This window comes from Engystomops pustulosus, chromosome 4 (genome assembly GCF_040894005.1).
Source record: "Engystomops pustulosus chromosome 4, aEngPut4.maternal, whole genome shotgun sequence".
In the NCBI taxonomy this organism is placed as follows: Eukaryota; Metazoa; Chordata; class Amphibia; order Anura; family Leptodactylidae; genus Engystomops; species Engystomops pustulosus.
In genome coordinates, this window is record NC_092414.1 from 96,575,052 (window position 1) to 96,594,170 (window position 19,119).

The window sequence follows — 19,119 nt, forward strand, 5'->3', positions numbered from 1 at the left end:
TTCATCAAATTAATGTTATTGTTTGTATTATAAAAAGTTATACAAGTTTCCTATATAACTTCTGTATCAATTCCTCACGGTTTTCTAGATCTCTGCTTGCTGTCATTCTATAGAAAGCTTCTGTGTTTACTACCAGTGGACAGAAATCTGACCATGGTCACACAGGTGCACGGCCCATTATAACACACAGCTCTGATTACTCTGTATTAGAGATGAGCGAACACTAAAATGCTCGGGTACTCGTTATTCGAGACGAACTTTTCCCGATGCTCGAGTGCTCGTCTCGAATAACGAACCCCATTGAAGTCAATGGGAGACTCGAGCATTTTTCAAGGGGACCAAGGCTCTGCACAGGGAAGCTTGGCCAAACACCTGGGAACCTCAGAAAAGGATGGAAACACCACGGAAATGGACAGGAAACAGCAGGGGCAGCATGCATGGATGCCTCTGAGGCTGCTTAAACGCACCATTATGCCAAAATTATGGGCAACAGCATGGCCATGACAGAGTGACAGAATGAAGCTAGATAGCATCTAAAACATGCAATAATTGACCCTGACACTATAGGGGACGGCATGCAGAGGCAGCGGCAGCAGGCTAGAGAGTGTCATGGCGACATACCCTAAATGGACTCAGGCTTCAAACCAATGGGTGGCAGAGAGGAACCAAAGGAGGTGAGCAAGAAGTGCTCAAATAATATCGGTACATGATAAAAGTTTGCCAGTATATTTTGTGGATTACACAGCAGGGTGGCGACAAAGTTAACATGGAAGCCATGAAAACAACCCAAAATTCTGCCTGACACAGCTCGTTTGATAAGGGGACCATGTATGGAGGCAGTGAACTAGTAGTAGATTAAAGGTGCTGCAGTTAAAACTATGTTAGTTGGATCTTGGCATGGAGCTGGCGCTCCGCTGCCAGGCGAGCTTTCGCCAATCCAAGCCCCTGTCTCTAGGCTACTCCCCAAACAGCACTTCTAAGAACCTTTTGTATAAGATCAAGTGTAGTAGCGTTCTTATAAGTTTAGGATATGCCGGGTGAGGGGAATGTAAACAGATGCGCAAGAAGCGCATGATGCGCATGGAGCTGGCGCTCCGCTGCCAGGCGAGCTTTCGCAAATCCAAGCCCCTGTCTCTAGGCTACTCCCCAAACAGCACTTTTGTATAAGATCAAGTGTAGTAGCGTTCTTATAAGTTTAGGATATGGCGGGTGAGGGGAATGTAAACAGATGCGCAAGAAGCGCTGAAATAATATCCCTAAATGGTAAAAGTTTGCAAGTATATTTTGTGGATTACACAGCAGGGTGGCGACAAAGTTAACAACTTTGATGTGGAATCCATGAAAACAACCCAAATTTCTGCCTGACACACCTCGTTTGATAAAGGGACGATGTATGGAGGCAGCTATATGGACGACTTTTGGAGGTAGGAATGGAGACAACGTGTGGAGGCTGCTATGGAGACAATTTAATTTGGATAGTGCCTGTATGTGGCAGTCCCAAACATTTTTCAAACCAGAGGAGCAGGTAGGTGGCCCTCCAGTAAAATGGGATAGATTGAGTGCCTGTATGTGGCAGTCCCAAAAATTGTTCAAACCAGAGGAGCAGGTAGGTGGCCCTCCAGTAAAATGGAATAGATTGAGTGCCTGTATGTGGCAGTCCCAAAAATTGTTCAAACCAGAGGAGCAGGTAGGTGGCCCTGCAGTAAAATGGAATAGATTGAGTGCCTGTATGTGGCAGTCCCAAAAATGTTTCAAACCAGAGGAGCAGGTAGGTGGCCCTCCAGTAAAATGGGATAGATTGAGTGCCTGTATGTGGCAGTCCCAAAAATGTTTCAAACCAGAGGAGCAGGTAGGTGGCCCTCCAGTAAAATGGGATAGATTGAGTGCCTGTATGTGGCAGTCCCAAAAATGTTTCAAACCAGAGGAGCAGGTAGGTGGCCCTCCAGTAAAATGGAATAGATTGAGTGCCTGTATGTGGCAGTCCCAAAAATTGTTCAAACCAGAGGAGCAGGTAGGTGGCCCTCCAGTAAAATGGGATAGATTGAGTGCCTGTATGTGGCAGTCCCAAAAATGTTTCAAACCAGAGGAGCAGGTAGGTGGCCCTCCAGTAAAATGGAATAGATTGAGTGCCTGTATGTGGCAGTCCCAAAAATTGTTCAAACCAGAGGAGCAGGTAGGTGGCCCTCCAGTAAAATGGGATAGATTGAGTGCCTGTATGTGGCAGTCCCAAAAATGTTTCAAACCAGAGGAGCAGGTAGGTGGCCCTCCAGTAAAATGGAATAGATTGAGTGCCTGTATGTGGCAGTCCCAAAAATTCTTCAAACCAGAGGAGCAGGTAGGTGGCCCTCCAGTAAAATGGAATAGATTGAGTGCCTGTATGTGGCAGTCCCAAAAATTGTTCAAACCAGAGGACCGGGTAGGTGGCCCTCCAGAAAAATGGAATAGATTGAGTGCCTGTATGTGGCACTCACAAAAATTGTTTCAAACAGAGGACCGGGTAGGTGGCCCTCCAGAAAAATTAAATGCATGAAGTATAGCAAGAGCCAGTGGGCCCTGTCAAAAAATAGCCATTTTCCTCTGCTTTACTGTACAAAGAGGAGGAGAAGGAGGAAAATGAGGAGGAGGAGGAGGAGTGGATCAATTATTCAGGTTGAGCTTCCTTCACCTGGTGGAGATTGGAAATTCTGAGAAATCCAGCCTTTATTCATTTTAATAAGCGTCAGCCTGTCAGCGCTGTCAGTCGACAGGCGTGTACGCTTATCGGTGATGATGCCACCAGCTGCACTGAAAACCCGCTCGGACAAGACGCTAGCGGCAGGGCAGGCAAGAACCTCCAAGGCGTACAGCGCCAGTTCGTGCCACATGTCCAGCTTTGAAACCCAGTAGTTGTAGGGAGCTGTGTGATCATTTAGGACGATGGTATGGTCAGCTACGTACTCCCTCACCATCTTTCTGTAAAGATCAGCCCTACTCTGCCGAGACTGGGGACAGGTGACAGTGTCTTGCTGGGGTGACATAAAGCTGGCAAAAGCCTTGTAAAGCGTACCCTTGCCAGTGCTGGACAAGCTGCCTGCTCGCCTACTCTCCCTCGCTACTTGTCCCGCAGAACTACGCACTCTGCCGCTAGCGCTGTCAGAAGGGAAATACTGTTTCAGCTTGTGCACCAGGGCCTGCTGGTATTCATGCATTCTCACACTCCTTTCCTCTGCAGGGATGAGAGTGGCAAGATTTTGCTTGTACCGTGGGTCCAGGAGAGTGAACACCCAGTAATCGGTGCTGGAATAAATTCTTTGAACGCGAGGGTCACGGGATAGGCAGCCTAGCATGAAATCTGCCATATGCGCCAGAGTACCAACGCGTAAGAATTCACTCCCCTCACTGGCCTGACTGTCCATTTCCTCCTCCTCCAACTCCTCCAACTCCTCTTCTTCTGCCCATACACGCTGAACAGTGAAGGACTCAACAATGGTCCCCTCTTGTGTCTCGCCAACATTCTCCTCCTCTTCCTCCTCATCCTCCTCCACCTCCACCTCCTCCGATATGCGCTGAGAAACAGACCTCAGGGTGCTTTGGCTATCAACAAGGGAATATTCTTCCCCCGTCTCTTGTGACGAGCGCAAAGCTTCCGACTTCATGCTGACCAGAGAGTTTTTCAACAGGCCAAGCAGCGGGATGGTGAGGCTGATGATGGCGGCATCGCCACTGACCATCTGTGTTGACTCCTCAAAGTTACTCAGCACCTGACAGATATCAGACATCCACGTCCACTCCTCATTGTAGACTTGAGGAAGCTGACTGACCTGACTACCAGTTCTGGTGGAAGTTGACATCTGGCAGTCTACAATCGCTCTGCGCTGCTGGTAAACTCTGGATAACATGGTCAGTGTTGAATTCCACCTCGTGGGCACGTCGCACAACAGTCGGTGAGCGGGCAGTTGGAGGCGGCGCTGCGCTGCCCTGAGAGTGGCAGCATCTGGGCTGGACTTCCTGAAATGCGCACAGATGCGGCGCACCTTCGTGAGCAAATCAGACAGATTGGGGTATGTCTTGAGGAAACGCTGCACTATCAGATTTAACACATGGGCCAGGCATGGCACATGTGTCAGTCTGCCGAGTTGCAGAGCCGCCACCAGGTTACGGCCGTTGTCACACACAACCATTCCCGGCTTGAGGTTCAGCGGTGCCAGCCACAGATCAGTCTGCGCCGTGATGCCCTGTAATAGCTCTTGGGCGGTGTGCCTTTTGTCGCCTAGGCTCAGCAGTTTGAGCACCGCCTGCTGTCGCTTAGCGACGGCACTGCTGCTGTGCCTAGAGCTACCGACTGATGGCGCCGTGCCCACGGATGGTAGTTCGGAGGAGGAGGTGGAGGAGGGGTGGGAGGAGGAGGAGGCATAGTAGGCCTGAAACACCTGGACCGAGGTAGGCCCCGCAATCCTCGGCGTCGGCAGTATATGAGCAGCCCCAGGGTCAGTCTCGGTCCCAGCCTCCACCAAGTTAACCCAATGTGCCGTCAGCGATATATAGTGGCCCTGCCCGGCAGCACTCGTCCACGTGTCCGTGGTCAGGTGGACCTTGTCAGAAACGGCGTTGGTCAGGGCACGGATGATGTTGTCTGACACGTGCTGGTGCAGGGCTGGGACGGCACATCGGGAAAAGTAGTGGCGGCTGGGGACCGAATACCGAGGGGCGGCCGCCGCCATGAGGTTGCGAAAGGCCTCGGTCTCTACTAGCCTATAGGGCAGCATCTCCAGGCTAAGCAATCTGGAGATGTGCACATTAAGGGCTTGGGCGTGCGGGTGGGTTGCACTATATTTGCGTTTCCGCTCCAGCGTCTGGGGTATGGAGAGCTGAACGCTGGTGGATGCTGTGGAGGATCGTGGAGGCGACGATGGGGTTTTTGGGCCAGGGTCCTGGGCAGGGGGCTGACTAGCAGCTGACACAGGGGAAGGAGCAGTGGTGTGCACGGCCGGAGGTGAACGGGCTTGTTGCCACTGAGTGGGGTGCTTAGCATTCATATGCCTGCGCATACTGGTGGTAGTTAAGCTAGTAGTGGTGGAACCCCTGCTGAGCCTGGTTTGGCAAATGTTGCACACCACAGTCCGTCGGTCATCCGGTGTTTCCTTAAAGAACCTCCACACTTCTGAAGATCTAGCCCTCGCCGCAAGAGCCCTCACCACGGGAGCTTCACTAGTTGACAGTGGCGCTGATGCACCAGCTCTGGCCCTGCCTCTCCGTCTGGCCCCACCACTGCCTCTTCCAACCTGTTCAGGTCGAGGACTCTCCTCCGTCTCAGAAGCACTGTGTTCACCCGGCCTCTCAACCCAGCTTGGGTCTGTCACCTCATCATCCTCCGATCCCTCAGTCTGCTCCCCCCTCGGACTTCCTGCCCTGACAACAACTTCCCCACTGTCTGACAACCGTGTCTCCTCATCGTCGGACACCTCTTTACACACTTCCACTACGTCAAGAAGGTCATCATCACCCACAGACTGTGACTGGTGGAAAACCTGGGCATCGGAAAATTGCTCAGCAGCAACCGGACAAGTGGTTTGTGACTGTGGGAAGGGTCCAGAAAACAGTTCCTCAGAGTATGCCGGTTCAAATGGCAAATTTTCCTGGGAGGGGGCAGACTGGGGGGGAGGAGGCTGAGGTGCAGGAGCTGGAGGAGTGGGGATTTCGGTGACATGGGTGGACTGCGTGGAAGACTGACTGGTGGTGGACAAATTGCTCGAAGCATTGTCAGCAATCCACGACATCACCTGTTCGCACTGTTCTGGCCTCAACAGTGCTCTACCACGAGTCCCAGTAACTTCAGACATGAACCTAGGGAGTGTAGCTCTGCGGCGTTCCCCTGCTCCCTCATCAGCAGGTGGTGTCTCACCCCGCCCAGGACCACGGCCTCTGACCCCTGCAGTAGTTGGACGCCCACGTCCCCGCCCTCGTCCTCTACCCCTAGCCCTGGGGTTAAACATTTTTAAAATGAGAGTTATACCTTTTTTTTTTTTTTTACTTTTTTTTTTTTTTTTTGTGTGTTTTTTTTGTGTTTTTTGTTTTTTTTTGTGTTTTTTGTTTTTTTTTGAGTTTTTAGAACCAAACAATCCTATCCTATTGCTATGGCTATTTTCTAGCCAAGTATCAAAGGAAGCACACTACTATGCCAGATGAGATGACACTGAGTTATTGCCTAATAGAAATCCAACCCCTACTGAATTTTGCCACTTCAGCCTTTGCTATGGATATGTGCGCCACTAAGCGCAGAACACAGCGGTCGCAAGTCTCACTACAAATTGCTCAGAATTGGCAAGTACATGCACTGCAGAAACTACAGCCACCAGCAGATCAACCAGAAATCAAATATATAGAACGCTACTGTAGGCTTCAAGAAGCTATTTGTATTCTCCTATGGCTATTTTCTAGCCAAGTATCAAAGGAAGCACACTACTATGCCAGATGAGATGACACTGAGTTATTGCCTAATAGAAATCCAACCCCTACTGAATTTTGCCACTTCAGCCTTTGCTATGGATATGTGCGCCACTAAGCGCAGAACACAGCGGTCGCAAGTCTCACTACAAATTGCTCAGAATTGGCAAGTACATGCACTGCAGAAACTACAGCCACCAGCAGATCAACCAGAAATCAAATATATAGAACGCTACTGTAGGCTTCAAGAAGCTATTTGTATTCTCCTATGGCTATTTTCTAGCCAAGTATCAAAGGAAGCACACTACTATGCCAGATGAGATGACACTGAGTTATTGCCTAATAGAAATCCAACCCCTACTGAATTTTCCCACTTCAGCCTTTGCTATGGATATGTGCGCCACTAAGCGCAGAACACAGCGGTCGCAAGTCTCACTACAAATTGCTCAGAATTGGCAAGTACATGCACTGCAGAAACTACAGCCACCAGCAGATCAACCAGAAATCAAATATATAGAACGCTACTGTAGGCTTCAAGAAGCTATTTGTATTCTCCTATGGCTATTTTCTAGCCAAGTATCAAAGGAAGCACACTACTATGCCAGATGAGATGACACTGAGTTATTGCCTAATAGAAATCCAACCCCTACTGAATTTTCCCACTTCAGCCTTTGCTATGGATATGTGCGCCACTAAGCGCAGAACACAGCGGTCGCAAGTCTCACTACAAATTGCTCAGAATTGGCAAGTACATGCACTGCAGAAACTACAGCCACCAGCAGATCAACCAGAAATCAAATATATAGAACGCTACTGTAGGCTTCAAGAAGCTATTTGTATTCTCCTATGGCTATTTTCTAGCCAAGTATCAAAGGAAGCACACTACTATGCCAGATGAGATGACACTGAGTTATTGCCTAATAGAAATCCAACCCCTACTGAATTTTGCCACTTCAGCCTTTGCTATGGATATGTGCGCCACTAAGCGCAGAACACAGCGGTCGCAAGTCTCACTACAAATTGCTCAGAATTGGCAAGTACATGCACTGCAGAAACTACAGCCACCAGCAGATCAACCAGAAATCAAATATATAGAACGCTACTGTAGGCTTCAAGAAGCTATTTGTATTCTCCTATGGCTATTTTCTAGCCAAGTATCAAAGGAAGCACACTACTATGCCAGATGAGATGACACTGAGTTATTGCCTAATAGAAATCCAACCCCTACTGAATTTTCCCACTTCAGCCTTTGCTATGGATATGTGCGCCACTAAGCGCAGAACACAGCGGTCGCAAGTCTCACTACAAATTGCTCAGAATTGGCAAGTACATGCACTGCAGAAACTACAGCCACCAGCAGATCAACCAGAAATCAAATATATAGAACGCTACTGTAGGCTTCAAGAAGCTATTTGTATTCTCCTATGGCTATTTTCTAGCCAAGTATCAAAGGAAGCACACTACTATGCCAGATGAGATGACACTGAGTTATTGCCTAATAGAAATCCAACCCCTACTGAATTTTCCCACTTCGGTCTTTGCTATGGATATGTGTGCCACTAAGAGCTAAACACAACGGTAGCAAGTCCCCCTGCTAATTCCTCACAAAATGGTAAAAGATGCAAATTAAAATAAAAAAAGTAGAACGTTATTGTAGCCCTAAGAAGGGCTGTTGGGTTCTTTGAGAATCACTCCTGCCTAACAGTAAGCTAATAGAACACCCTAACGCTTTCCCTGACCAGCAGCAGCTCTCTCCCTAGCGGCATCCAGAGACAGAATGATCCGAGCAGCGCGGCCAGCGGCTAGTCTATCCCAGGGTCACCTGATCTGGCCAGCCAACCACTGCTATCGACGTGTAAGGGTACCACGTCATGCTGGGTGGAGTGCAGAGTCTCCTGGCTTGTGATTGGCTCTGTTTCTGGCCGCCAAAAAGCAAAACGGCGGGAGCTGCCATTTTCTCGAGCGGGCAAAGTATTCGTCCGAGCAACGAGCAGTTTCGAGTACCCTAATGCTCGACCGAGCATCAAGCTCGGACGAGCATGTTCGCTCATCTCTACTCTGTATGATACTAACGAGCCATGCACCTGTGTGACCAAGGTCAGATTTCTGTCCACTGGTAGTAAACATAGAAGCTTTCTATAGAATGATAGCAAGCAGAGATCTAGAAAACAGCGAGGAATTAAAACATAAAGTATATTGGAAAACTGTATAAGTTTTATAATGCAAACAATAACATTAATTTGCTGAAATGGGAATACCCCTTTAACTTTTTGCCCGAGACGAGTTACTTGTAGATGTTGAAGGGGGAGGGGCGGCATCACTTTAGACGCCACTATCTTGGGTTCCATTGTATGTTGAACCATGCTTTTGATGTTATATTAATGGTGTGTTTCAGATAACATCAATGTTGCAGCTCTGTTATTGAGAGAACCATGGATACAGGCAAGAAGAGAAATTGGGAAGAATTGGATCTTTATCTGCAGCTTGCATTTCCAACTTTGTCTTTAACTTCAATTATCTCTGGTTTTGCAGCTCAGGGATCCAAAGACATGATAAAGTGCCCAGGATATATGAAGATATATGAATGATGCTCTCTCTTCAGCCTCAAAAAGTGCTTTTCTTGCTAATTTGCATACAAATTTAGAGGACATTTTTTATAGGTAAACAGGAGAGATTTCACACAAAATACCATTAATGAGGGGTTTCTAGTTAAGTGTAGTGAAAGTTGGTGACAGTATCACTTTAAACTTTTTTAAAACTCAGCTGTCTCCAATATATGCCTAGGAATCAAAACTTAGTGTTAAAGCCTTGATTGTCACCCAACCTATTTGTTGCATTTGAGAAGGACTGCACACCTTTATTAGGTGTAACCTTTTACTTTCGGACTCAATATCAACTATTCATTGTGACAGGAACAGATAAATTATTCAGTCGCCAATCTGATGTAATAGCCATGGTCGTATAACTTGAAACCAGTTCCCCAAGCATTAAACAAATTAATTTTTGACTCTTGATGAGAAATAGAAGCACAAACCCTCTTGTTTGAACATATCCATCTGTGACTCTTCAAAATCAGCCACTTGGATTGTTTAGAGTCGGTGTAAGGAGAGCTGTCATCAGCTGAGCTCTTATAACCTATATACAAGCACCAATGTACCCCCAGGCACAAAAAGCCTTTACATGGCAATGGATAAAAAGTAGCTACTTCCAAGCATTTCCAAGCTGATTCCAAGTGTTTCAGTAGAAACACATCCGAGATTTGGCAAACCCCTTCCTCACAACCTTTGTGTTTACTTTCAAAATGCAATACAGGCAGGGTCGGATTGGAGTATCTGGGGCCCACCAGAGAAAATGACATTTGGGGCCCACCCATTATAAATAAAGAATGCAAGACTATGGGGCACAATTACTAAGGGTCCGTCGGACGCATTTTTTATGGGGTTTAGGGTTTTTTTTTCCGTTTTGCGCTGAATTGCACTCACATGCACCGGGTAGAAGAAGGTGAACTCCAGCGGACCTCAGCGAGGGAAGTGACACATGCAGGAAATTGGACGCACGATCTTAGTGAATCGCGGAAGCTCCGAATCCTCGTCGGACATTCCGGATCGGCGGCGTCAACGGGACGGGTAAGTAAATGTGCCCCTATGTGTTAATAAATGGTAAAACATGCTATATTTGCATGTGCAAAAAAACGCATCTGTGTGCATTAGTAGCATCAACACAGCTCATCACCCTGAACACACCCTCCCCTAAATTAAAACATGCCATTAACTGTTTAACGTCTGCTGCATGTGCATGGAGAGGGTTCACAGGCAGATTTACTTACCCGGTCTATTCGCAATCCAGCGGCGCGTTCTCTGTGGTGGATTCGGGTCCGGCCGGGATTCACTAAGGTATTTCCTCCGGCGCTGCTGCACTGAAGTTCTCCGGAATGTACTGATCTTCATCAAGCCGGACCAAGTGAAGGTAAGCACGAGTCCCGCGACACTATTTTTTTTTAAAATGCGGCGGTTTTTCCGAATCCATCCGGTTTTAGTTCGGCCACGCCCACGGATTTCCGTTGCGCGCATGCCAGCGCCGATGTGCCACAATCCGATCGCGTGCGCCAAAACCCGGGGCAATACAGGGAAAATCGGCGCAAATCGGAAATATTCGGGTAACACGTCGGGAAAACGCGAATCAGGCCCTTAGTAAATGACCCCCATTGTGATGAATGAGGAGGAAAAGCCCTATATACTGCCATACTGTAGTATGGCAGTATTTGGTAGGATCAATCAGACAACCTAGGGTTAAAATACCCTAGGGGGTCAAAAAAATAGTAAAAAAAAAGTAAAAAAGAAATTATATTTAAAAAACCCTAAAAAATCACCCCCCCATTCCCTAAAAGTCATATAAATATATAAATATAAAAATATAAATACTGTATATACTCGAGTATCAGCCGACCCGAGTATAAGCCGTGACCCCTAATTTTACCACCAAAAACGGGGAAAACCTATTGACTCAAGTATAAGCCGAGGGTGGGAAATGCATTGGTCACAGACCCCCCCAGTATATAGCCAGCCAGCCCCCTATACTATACAGCTTGCCCCCAGTAGTATACAGCCAGCCCAGCTTGTGCCAGTAGTATACAGCCTGCCCAGCCTGCCCCCAGTAGTATACAGCCTGCCCCCAGTAGTATACAGCCTGCCCCCAGTAGTATACAGCCATCCCAGCCTGCCCCCATTAGTATACAGCCTGCCCCCATTAGTATACAGCCTGCCTCCAGTATTATACAGCCTGCCCCCAATACTATACAGCCTGCCCCCAGTAGTAAACAGTCACCCCAGCCTTCCCCCAGTAGTATACAGCCTGCCCCCAGTAGTATACAGCCTGCCCCGTGTAGTATACAGCCCAGCCCAGCATTAAAAAAAATAATAACCTTATATACTCACTCTTCGGTGGCCCTGATGTGCAGCGCTGCTTCTCCGATGTCCTCGCAGCTCGTTTTCTGTCTTCCGCGCCCGTCTTCTGTCTTTGGTACCATCCTGCAGGGCACGGCCATGTTCTTCCCAGCAGGTGCGTAGTATGACGCGGCCACTGCTGATGCCATATTAGGCGCAGCCCGGGAGAAAGACATGGCGGTGTCCTGCAGGAGGTTACAGAAGAAAGAAGAGGAGCCGGGAAGCCAGAAGAGGACCCGCGCGGACATCGGGGGAGCAGTGCTGCACATCGGGGCCTCCGGAGAGTGAGTATATAAGTTTATTATTTTTTAAGTGCTGGGCTGCCCATATTGACAGACATGTCATTTGGTGCACACAGTGAAAGCCGTAAAAAAACCCTCAAGAAAATGTCGCCAATGTGTTTTTTCACCATTTCACTGCATTTGGATTTTTTTTTCCGCTTCCCAGTAAATGACATGGAATATTAAATACCGTCACTATGAAGTGCAATTTGTTACACAGAAAACAAGCCATTACAGATCTCTGTATATGTAAAAATAAAAAAGTTATAGATTTTTGATAGTGGGGAGTGAAAAATGGAAATGAAAAAACAAGTCACATGGTTCCCTACCTCCCACAGGTACCTCACCCTCCCCCCATAGTAACCATTACAGCCCCCCCCCACAACTTCCATTACAGCAGCCCCCCCCCTCTAGAGCTCCCCCCAGACCTGAAATGACAGGGGCCCCTCTCCCCCAAAAGATGAACTCACAGGGGCCCCTCTCCCCCCAAATATGAAATCACAGGGACCCCTCCCCCTGAGAGCTGACTTCACAAGCCCACCCATCCCCTCACCTCCTCAAGTGGCTGCTGATGGCCATGATGATCTATTCCAGGTTTCAGACGCGGCATGTCATGCAGCGCTGCTCCTTCCCAGTCAGGCACCGTGCACTTCCTCTGCGAGTCCCCGCACTGCTGCCGGCTGCGGTGGCTCGCACAGATGACATCATTGTGCCGGGATCAGAGCGCGGACTCGCAGATGAAGTGCACAGCGCAACTGTGCCGGCCCTGCTATCAAGTGTCCCGGCCAAGATAGGGCGCTGGCGGAGACAGTGTCCATCAGCGCCCGATCATTGTGAAATTAGGCGTAGGCAGCCTTAGTCCTATCTCTTCCAAATATAAATGAGGCGACCCGGGGCGCACCGGAGGTTTCTCCGGTAATCCGGTGGGCCAGTCCGACGCTGAATACAGCTGCTGTGTGTGAACGCCGTCTTAGTTATTTGTATCAGTTATTTGTATCATTTATTGTGAGCCAAAATCAGGTGTGGTCGATCACACAAATCAAGTCTTTCCATTATACTTTTCCTTGGCAAAGAATTGTAGTTGTCCTGCGTCATTGACTAGTGCTGGTTTTGGATAACAATAAATGATGCAAATAACTAAATACCTAACAGAGATATGAAATGGGCCTTAATTTCTCACTTATTCTATAAAAGTCCTGTGAGAAACACATACCATATCCGAAAAAGCATAAGAGGAACAATAAAAAGCCAATGTGGCTAACTAGTCTTGAAGGAAAGCAATAAGCGAGAAAGATAAGGCTTTTAAGGTGCTAAAACGTGAAGGTAGCTATGAAGCATTCCAGGATTATGGAGAGAAAAATAAATCCTGTAAAAAGCAGATAAAGGCCGCAAAAATAGAGACTGAGAGAAATATTGCCAGGGAGAGCAAAAATAATCCCAAATTATTTTTCAAGTATATAAATGATAAACTAAAAACAGAGAGTGTGGGCCCTCTTAGGAATAACATGGGGGTCATGGTGGAAGAGGAAAGGGCCAATATACTGAATGTCACCTTCTCGACTGTCTTTACCCAGTAAAATCCCCTGGTGGAAGACACAATGAAGAATTATGTAAATTCTATTTGGAGTGTCAACAGTTTAACCCAGGAAGAGGTACGGCACTGCCTAACAACCACTAAGATAGATAAATCACCGTGGCCAGATGGCGTCCCTGGCACAGACACTTATGCACTGTAAGGTGGGCACACGTTAGTGTGAATATAACCTAAGAATAATAATCTCACATATGACCTTGCATTTTACCTCATATATTATTTCACGTTACCTCACATATTACCTCACATATTAGTCCACATATTTCCTCACACGTAAGCGCTCTTATACATATTGCCTATAGTAACCAATTAAAGCTCAAAACTCAGATTAATGACCTGTGGCAAAATAGAAAATGAGCTGTGATTGGCTGCTAACTGTCACAGGAGCCAGCAGACAACGGCTCCTGTATATGGTGCTTAATAAGTGTAGTTTGAAAAGGGTGTCAGGGAAACAGGGTACCTGCTCCATGCTGTGTTTCTTAGCAGCGGTTTCAAAGTCAAAGTGTTGAGACTCCACTCTATGAAATTTTTGCATAACTACTTTTGCTCTACATATAGCTTCTATATTATCTATCTCATTCAACCTCTAACATATACGCTGAACCTATACAAAAAACGTGATGTGAATGTAGCTGTATTCATTCAAAAGTTGTTGAAAAGTTAGTAATCAATTAATATAGCCACAATTTTCCTGACCATGAATGGGTACCGTATACACTTGAATATAACCCTAACTCGGCTTATACTCAAGTCTATAAAAAAATTAACGTTGTACTCACCTTTCCAATGCTCTGTAGGTCCTCTTCCTGCTTTCGATGCTCCAGTGCCTCTTTGTGTCCTTCAGGTCCTCTTGTGTGCCGGCCGAGCACGATAACCCGAAAGGAGCCAAAGGATCCAAAGAGGATCCGGAGCAAGAAGAGCACCTATGGGGGAAATCAGAAAGGTGACTACAGTTTTTTATTTTACTACAGGCTGGCTGGCTATATAGTAGGGGGCTGGCTGGCTATATACTATGGGTCAAGCAGGCTATATACCAGGGGGCTGGCAAGCTATATACTATAGAGGCTGGCAGGCTATATACTGGGGGGGCAGGCAGGCTATATACTACAGGGGCTAGTAGGCTATATACTACAGGGGGCTGGCAGGCTATATACTACAGGGGGCTGAAAAGATATGTACTACAGGAGGCTGGCAGGCTATATACTACAGGGGGCTGGCAGGCTATATACTACTGGGGGCTGAAAAGCTATGTACTACAGGAGGCTGGCAGGCTATATACTACAGGGGGCTTGCTGCCTATATACTGTGGGGCGGTGACCAATGCATTTTCCACCCTCGGATTATATTAAATAGGTAATAGTAAATAGGTTTTCCCAGTTTTTTTTGGTAAAAATTATGTACTTCGGCTTATACTTGGGCCGGCTTATACTTTAGTATATATACAGTAAGTTGTTTTCACAAGTAAAATGTTTACTGATAGGTATCAAATACATAAATAGTATTGTGAAACCATTAAAAATCTTGCACAAAGAAGTCAATGCTCCAACAGCAATATTTCACAGCTTTCAAAGTACTTGGTCTGTAATTTAGACCACATGCTCCATTCTTGATCTCTAACAATGAAAATAGCTATTTTTATATTCACCTAAAGAGAAATTGTTATTAATGTACTAATCCTAACGGTAGAATTAGATTCCTTTGATTCCTGAAGTACTTTAATGCACCCAGAATACATTAGACCGATAGGATAGCAGTGGGGAGCAGAGTGATCACTTATATGCACCTGAAAAAAGGTTCAGGCATTAATATTATTGAAATTCCATTTAGACTAAATTTAATACGAGATATAGAAGACTTTCCTTTTACATAGCAACCTCTTACCTCCATAAGACCACCTACAGAAAATGTTTATACATTGCTTTTATTAACCTTGATCTTATCACATCGTGGTACAGTCAAAGAAGAAAAGGACATGAAAAAATATACATCTCAGCAAGAGGGCAGATTAAGGCTGAATTTACACAAACATATGCCCACCGGGCCTTAGCTGGGTCATGTGAATGTGGCTTGTGAGTCATGTATTATATGTACCAAGGCTATTATGTTTAATATAAAAATTAAGAGCATGCAGAATAACAGTTATGGATAAATGATTAATGGAGGTACCATGTTATATGTACTGTACTTACCCACTTCATTGTCATTATAATTATTGGATAATATATATTAAGGATTTTAGGGAACATATATTTTACTTATATTTTGCATTCATCATTGTCATCACAGCACAGAGAAGAGTACACTGCTTCCCTCTGCACAGGAAATGCGCAATGTGAACCAGAATTGCCAGCAATCCTCCCTGATCTCCACAGCCTATTGCTTTAATGAGTCGATTCATCCGTGAATTTCTGCAGCCAGAGTGCAAGGAGGGTCTGACTGATACAACAGTCAAACGCCCAACCCGTTCTCTTTGATAATTCGACCTATACTCATGTCTTCAGGACTTCTCCTGAGCTGCACCAATTCTGTGGAATGCCCTACCCCCAATCTATCAGATTAACACCCAACCACCAAAGCTACATATGTGTTCTTAAAACCCATTTAGGCAGGCCTATAACAGTCGTTAACTGCATGCAACTTTAACACTCTCTATATTTACCAATTCTGGGTACACCCCCTGCCTGTTATATGGAAAATGGCAGGTACCAAGCTACGGGTCTCTCTGCAGTCACATTGACCTTGGACTTGGTATATAAGATTGTGGATGACGGCTGGTTCAACAGCAGCACTTTTATTTATAAAATTATTTTTATTCCATTCCCACGTGAAAATGGCTGTACCATTATACAATGTCTTATTCCAGGCCAGGAGAGCTCAAATCAGGACACAGAGGGCATATTGCTTATGGCTCATCCACACTCATGGATAAAGCCGGGTGCTCCAGTCCGGTCAGCACCCTATTACAGTAATTTATAGGACATGTTTTATATTTTGCAGCACAGTCGCAATCCGCTGAGACACCATGTGCTTACTACATCATGACTGGATGCCATAGACATCTATAGGGGCTGTGATCATGCCGTAAATTGTGCGGTCGGATCACGCTCCCCCATACGGTAAAGTGCATGTGACCTAAGTTTCTCTCATAATTCTCTCTTTAGTGACAGCACACATAGGTGTCATACTATTTAAAACTCCACACATGGTAACAACTGTTTCACTCACCACATCACACTTGGGTTAACCTTCATGCCGTTGCCACATGGTAGCAGCTCTGTTTGCTGTCACTTTACAGGATTAACCATCTAGAAAACCAATTTACACTGCCGTATGAGGTTTAGGCATCCTAATGGTTTTGCTACATATGAGATCTTTTATGTTGTCTTACAAACAAATACAACATGTACTGTATGACTGTCACAGTCATATAAAGCTAAGGAATTACAGGCAGTCCCCAGATTACCATAGGTTTTTCTTAAATTGAATTTGTATGTAAGTCAAAACTGTATATTTTATAATTGTAGATTATTTGCCCCAGTGACAATTGGAGTTTCAAAATGTTTTGCTGTAATGGGACCAAGGATTATATGCATGGATATAGTTTTGATATTTTTTTTATTTATGCCAAAGACATTGCCAAAAGTAAAATGTTTTCAATACATACTGGGCCACATTTGTTAAACTGGCTGAGCTGGTTTTATATTGTACTTTGCATGTAAAAGTGTATTTATGAGGTTTCTGCGTCAGTTTTATGCCATGGCTCCACCGCACCACAAAATCCTGCATCTATAGGGGTGTTCTGGTGCTGATTCGACATTTTTTACACCGACTCAACAGAAATGTGGTGCACGCCTGTTAAACTTTGTAATTGATTGGTGCCAGATTATTGAAACCCGTGCGCCATGGCATATTCTGCACATATTTGAGGTAAACTGCATGTAATGTCCAGATCTGGACATATTAAACCCTGCAGGTAAAGTGTTTGTAATTTACAGGCTTGCTAGAGTGATTGTAATATTTACATTAATTCTAAAGTGCATCAGATGATATGCATGTTTGATATCTGGATAAAGACTATATGTGTGTCTTATATATATTCAGTATGTTACACTCATGCCTGACCTACTTTGCATCTTCAGTATGAGGTTTAAAAAGAAGGGACGTATAATATGCTGCAATGCAAGGCTTTGTCCGGTAGAAATAGGCAGCAAGTGATTAGTAAGTCACTTGTTTACCTGCGCTTGCTTCAAGTTATGCTTAATTTTTACATATTTTACAGGTTATTGTGAAAATGAATACAAACTGAGGAATATTGAAAAGTGGGTTATAATTCTGAGTCTTGTCCATTTGGGAGTTACTAGTACATTATTCATGTGTAGATTCCCATCACAACAAAACTGAGTAAAACAACTAGGGCATATGTAATGCATCTAATATTATCCAAGAGAAGCAGAAGCCAGGAGATCATCTGGAAGATCTTCATGTGTTCACTGCTCACAAAATGAGCTGTTCCTAGTCAGTTGAAGCAGAGGCGAATCCTTTACAATTATTTACAAGTCTGATTCATTTGCAATACAATGTTATTATTAGTTATTACATATGTAAAAAAACATATATAAATCAATTAAGCAAATCTTGTCATTTTAGTTTTGGAGTTTAGGTTTCTCCTGTAATTTAAGAAATATGATTTAAGTGTCTTCAATGTGAGAAGATCAAATGAAGTTCATGGTAAGTATAATTCATAATAAACTGTCTTCTTATGGTCAAAACTCCAGTTTCCACGACAACAAGGTTTCCAAGTAACCAGAGAATTTCATTTGTTGCCCTACAATTTAACACCTTTAATGACAGTTGAGCTTTGCGCAAATAAAAATGATTTTAGGTCATGTGTCTGTAAATAACACTAAGAGAGGACTACCCCAGTAAAAAATGATTATCATCTTCCACCAAGTCATCTACTGTGTACTGATTGTCAAACCTCAAATCCAAGTTATATATCTGAGACTGAAGAAAGAGCCTTAAATAAGTAGATCTCCACATTGACCTTACAAAATTAAAACGTTTTAGAACCGCAACATAAAAAATGATAGTCAAGCTTTTTTTCTGTACTACATATAGTACTCCCTACAATATTCTGTGCAACTACTTGGAAGCTGAAGAAAAATTTACAAATTTAGTGAAATTGACAAATTCTGGAGGCTCTAAGGCTGATGGTGTATTGTTTGAGGGATTAGACCCCTAGGGTTGAAGGTTGAAGGCCAAAAAATAAATATAGAAATTCAAATACATATATTAAAATAAATAAATACAATTCTAAACTTGTAAGGTACCCAAATGTTCAGTCAACATACATTATAAAAATAATTATCCTCTAAAATATTGTAACAAATATTCAAATGACACATGAAACAGCTCCGTATGCCAAAGGTTAAATTACAATTGTCATAATGTGACAACTTATTAAGACATAATAAAATGATATAAATTTAGTAACTCTTTGATTGTCCTAGCCCAAACATTAAAGGAGATCTGTTATTTGGACTGAACAGGGAAGCCTTAACAACAATGTCAACTGGAAAATTACGCCAATGTTTTTTTTTGTTAATTTTACCACATATGGATTTTTATTTCCAGCTTTCTAGTGCAACTTTTCATAGTACTTGTTCGCATTTGTGACTTTTTTGAGACTACCTACCTTCAGATCTACCATGATCGAGTTTTCTCCATTGTTCCTTGAGTTACCATCCAATTCAGACTGATTCCAGATGTGAAGGTTGTGACTTTTTTTTTTAAAAGTCACAAATTTTGGTGTTTATCCCCCCTTGCTCTCTACCAGCTTAGAAATAGCTTAGAGCTGTTTGCAACTTTTTGGAGACTT